Source organism: Lycorma delicatula, chromosome 8 (genome assembly GCF_047948215.1).
Source record: "Lycorma delicatula isolate Av1 chromosome 8, ASM4794821v1, whole genome shotgun sequence".
In the NCBI taxonomy this organism is placed as follows: domain Eukaryota; kingdom Metazoa; phylum Arthropoda; class Insecta; order Hemiptera; family Fulgoridae; genus Lycorma; species Lycorma delicatula.
Genome location: NC_134462.1, coordinates 9,853,854 through 9,859,564, shown reverse-complemented (window position 1 = coordinate 9,859,564; position 5,711 = coordinate 9,853,854).

Sequence of the window (5,711 nt, the reverse complement as noted above, 5' to 3'; positions counted from 1 at the left end):
CCTGTTTATGTGCATGTGTTGTGTATAGTGTTAATGGTTTTACCTCTTTTATGCTTTAATAAAGTACATTATTTGCATTTATGTAGTTAATTGATCGGTTAATATAACTCTAATTAATTATAGTTTACTTTTGAATGTAAATTTTTATCCTCATCTCTAAGAATTTATAAAGCACAATCTGTTATTACAATAAATTTGTATAATTATTCTTTTTTTGTTAGTATAGGTTGAATTTTGTCTTACTTTAATAGAAGTGTTTATTTATAACATCTAGTTCATATGAAGTATATATTTTACTATATTTCTAATTTATTCTGTAATTTATCAAATGTAAATAAGCTACAAAAATTAAAGTGATAAATAAATTTACAAAAATTTGTTTATAAATAAATAAATTGTATCTGTACTTCTAAAACAATAGTTCATCCTGACTGATTAATTCAACAGCGCTCAGAAAAAACTACTGACAATAAATTTATGAAAGTTTATATACATTTTCTTTACGATTTTAATGGAATAACAGTAAAATTTACTATTTTTTATAATTTTTTGGTAACAAATGAAGATATCAACCTGATTTCTTGTGTGTGTATTCTTTACGTGAATATCCGTAAACCAATTTCTAGATTTTTGTAAATTCAATAGGAGTGATAAAAGGTAAAAAAATGTTGAACGATGGCGAACTTTTTCATTTCTGATTAAATGACATATTCAGTCGATTTTGGCTTGAAAATACTCTTCAGATAAATATCTAAAAACCATTTTCGGGATTTTAAGAGGTATGACGGAACATGGCGTGGCAGCTCAACCAACACGGTTACTATTGCCGTTTGTGCACCACAATGGTCTCTGGTTGTACAATTAAAATACATGAAGTAATTTAAAAAAAAGAGAAACAAAGTATGGTCATTTCTTAGTGATGTTTATCTGATAATGCTAAGAACCGGGTAAAATACATTTTTTACAGGGTAATATATGTACATATTTTTTACTACTAGGAAGCAGTCTGATGTTTTAAGGAAATTTAAATAATTATGCTTTGTAAGTAACACTTATATTTCATGCATAAATTAAAAAAAAAAATCATTACGTTTGGTATTAAACTGGTAACTTAAATCTGAAATATATATATTTTTGAAATCGAACGTTTCCTTGTTATTATCATTATTAAACAGCAGCAGCTGCTCGTATGTGCTTGTCAAATCTTTCCCATTTTAATTGGTCATTGAATGTACAATTGATCTTCTTGCATTAACTCTGCCTTGCGATTCTAATTGTACCCTTCATTTAATTGTTAATCTTATTCTGGACCTTGAACTCTAGCTAAAATTTAACTTTTCAATAATATTTAATTATTATTTATAGATAATTAACAGGCATAACATATAAGTTCAGTCACAGAATTAATCATCAAATTGCATATTGTTTAGGTAGCAGAAGTATGAATTAAACCACATGTTTGACCGATTATCAAACACGATTCATTGTGTTTACATCTTTACCTTATCTGGTATAAGTAATTTATTAATATTTTTTATTTCTATGCTGCTTACATAATATATCATATATTTATTACATATTTATTTATCAGTAAAAACTGCTTATGAACTTCAAAAATTGGAGATAGGTTTTTTTAATTATACATGGGCCATTATGCACAGTTATTGCTATTCAAATAAAATAAATTAATTTGAATAACAACTTTTCATAAACTTGTAGTATTTTCCAGTAGAAAATACTGTATCTATTGTAGAAGAAACACTGAATGGGAGATCTGCTTGAACATGATTGAATGTTTGACCTTGATTCTTGTAAATAAAAATGGCAAAAGAAACAGGGAATTATACATTTAAATTGAAATCGTAGATCTATAGGCATGAGAAATTCAAGAAGTAAATGCAATTTCTCCAGCGCAGGCCAGTCAGAATTATAGCTTTAATTTATTGTTTTGTATGTATGCAAAAACTGTGCATTACTTTTGGGACTTTTTTTACCTTCGTAAAAACAGGTATAAAGTATAAATAACGCACAGTGGCTCATAATTCACAAATGAAAATAAATAGCCTCTCCTTGGTGGAGTCACTACACCACCAAACCTACTGTTTTCATCATCTGGTGGTCCAGGATTTAAATGGCAATCTTCATATGCTAGAAAAGTCCTTTTCCATATCCCATGGATAAGCTACAAGCTGATGTAAGATCATCAAGCAAAAAATATAGCAAGAAGTAATTTTTTTGGTACAAAAACTGTCATTTATTTTTCCACAGTCACCATTTAGCTACAAATTTCTCATTCCATTGGTGAAAAATGATGACAGCCTTTCCTTCATCTACAATCTCACTCCATCCTTCAGTTCATCCATGGTGAAATGAATACCTTTAATATCCCTTTACAATGTAGGGAGAAGTGAAATTGCAGGGTACCAAATCTGGTGAGTATGGCAGGTGTGGAATTGGAATAACATCAAATTTCAACTTCAAAAAGGGTTGAAAGCTATGAGTTTGGCTGAGCATTATTATCGGCTCCATGGATTGTCAATCACGATTCCTAAGGTGTTTTAACATCTTTATGTATATATCACAGAATTTATAATCCACTTGCCTTCCCAGTAGTTAGTCACAAACGCATTAGAAATCACAAAACGCTGTCAAGAGAATTATTAGTTTGAATTTTTTGATTGTGACAAACCACAGAACTGGTATTTAATGTTCTGTAGTTTTTTTTTGGGTCGTAATGATGCAACCAAGTCTTGCCTTCCATCGTAATACTGAAAAAAAAGTCATCTTCCTCATCATGTTAGTTGCAGAAGCTTTCCCCAATATTCCTTTCCTAGTTGCTTGTTCTTTTTTATGGCAACCACCATGAACAAACAGATTTATGGTAGCCAAGTTGTGCAATTTGTTGTAATTGTTCTTTTGATATGTCTAATTTTGTGATGATACTTTCATTTTGAACAATTCATCCACCTCCTTTTGGTGCTACTCATCCGTCACAGAAAACTGGTCGATCACTACAAGGTTCATACTCAATTTTGCTTTATCAACTTCTAATGCACAAAATTTTATTGCCCTCACAGTGCCCCCAGAGTAATGAACAAGAAGAGAGGGATAAGAGATAGAGTATTTCAAAATGGATAGCAATAGAATCATTGAAATAAGGATAAAATCAAAACCTAAGCCAACAACAATTATTAACATCTATATGCCTACAAGTGCCCATGATGATGAGGTAGTGTATATACAAAGAAATTGACAAAGTAATTAAACACATAAAAATTTAATAATAGTTGAAAATTGGAATGCAAGCATTGGAAAAGGGAAGGAAGGACTAATATTGTGGGTGAATATGGGCTGGGCAAAAGTAATGAAAGAGGGGACAGACTTGAGTTTTGTGTGGAGTATAATGTAATAATTGCCAACACCAAGTTTAAAAATCATAATAGAAGAATATACACATGGAAAAGGCCAGGTGATACTGCAAGGTATCAGATAGATTATATCATGGTTAAAGAAAGATTTAGAAATCAACTCATTGACTACAAAGCTTATCCTGGAGCAGACATTGATAGTGACCATAATATAGGGATAATGAAATGTAGATTGTTGTTTAAAAACCTGAAGAAATCTTTACATAGAACTAGCAGTTAATGAAGTTAAAGAAAAGTTTAGATCCAGAGTAACAGTGCAAGGTGAAAAGATAAAGATGCTATGATTTGCTGATTGATATAGTAATTCTTGCAGAGAGTAAAAAAGATTTAGAAGAAACAATGAATGGCATGGAAGAAGTCTTATGCAAAAACTACAACATGAAAATAAACAAGAATAAAATGAAAGTAATAAAATGTAGTAGAAATAATTTAGATGGATCACTGAATATAAAAATAGGAAGAGAAAATATGACAGAGGTAGAGAAGAATTACTAAAGATGGACAAAGCAGGAGCAATATAAAATGCCGAATAGCAGTGGCAAAACGAGCTTTCAGTCAGAAAGATAATTTGCTTACATCAAAAATTAATCTAGACATCAGTAAAGCATTTTTGAAAGTATATGTTCGAAGTGTAGCTTTATATGGAAATTAAACTTTGACGATCGGAATACCTGAGAAGAAAAGATTAGAAGTTTTTGAAATATGGTGCTACAGGAGAATGTTAAAATCAGATGGGTGGATAAAGTGACAAATTAAGAGGTTTTGCAGGAAATTGATGAAGAAAGAAGCATTTGGAAAAATATAGCTAAAAGAAGACAGACTAATAGGCCACATGTTAAAGCATCCTGGAATAGTCGCTTTGATATTGGAGGGACAGGTAAATGGGAAAAATTGTGTAGGAAGGCAACATTTAGAATATGTAAAACAAATTGTTAGGGATGTAGGATATAGGGGTATACCAAAATGAAACGACTAGGACTAAGTAGGGAATTTTAGAGAGCTGCATTATACCAGTAAAATGAAGAAAAAAAATCCAGCAGTAGAAAAAAGATCATATCCCCCTAACAATATACAAAATACCACAAAGATGTTCACAAAGAAAGATGAAATCAGTCAACAGCAAATACAAAATGGTCCTGTTAGTAAATTTTATATTATTACAAGTACAGCAAAAGATCTAACATGAGGTGAAAAAATTACAACCATACATTATTATAGGCTGACTTCTTGATAATGCCTATTTTTTTCTTACATTTCCTTTTTTATATATGTTATTTAAAAAAAAACAACAACTTTGTTTCAAGTAAATATTCACCTACAAAATTGAAATTGATTTTTAAGTGAAAAATTAGTTTTACATACACGCTTATCATTTAGATTGTCGCACATTTATAAATTCCACTTCTATTTTTATTATTTTGATGTGGTTTATTGGATGCTATACTATACTTGTTAGGTTAATTTTTCAACCTTAAATTTATTATTCTTATTAACTGCTCATAGTATGTATGCCCTATTTTGTAGAAATTTTACCACATCCATTTTCTTTAGTTGTTTTTTTTTACAGTTTTAGAGTATACAAACGTTCTATGTTAAAATGCTCTGCCTTAACAGATTTCTATGATTCTGAATTTTTAAAAATATTTTTTTATCGATTATTATAGGTTTTGTGAATTTGTAATGTTATTGCTCTTTAACAAATATAAATATACTCAAAATTACATTTATAAAAACAAGGAAATTGTACTGAAAAATTGGTTACACCATCATGTAGTATTACAATAAATGATAAATAAGGTAATTACATCTCTTCGGTCTTTCATTTTAATTTACTTCCACTTGAACCTTTTATTTTCTCCAAATTGTGAAATGACTGGCAGATGTGTAGTGTACTGCTCATTGTTTACCAACTCCCATACATTTTATAAATTCTTTCTTGGGAAAATTCATTTGCCAATTTTAGTATTTCTACAATTAACAATTATTTATATAATGCCAGACAATTTCCCTACGTGATCAATGTGGATGGCCATCAATGGATGTAAAAATAATTTGATAAATTCTTCCTTAGGGAGATTCATTACTGATTGTACTATTTCTACAATTCTTAAACAATTATTTATATAATGTCTAGGGTAATTTGCTAAGTGATCAATGCGAATGGCTGTTTATTCTATTTGAGAAGATCATTTCCTGAGGAAATTGTATATTCTTTGCCTTCAGATTTTTTCTTTATGAATTTCATTGCCAGCTTTACTATTTAATACATTTCTAGCTAGTTTT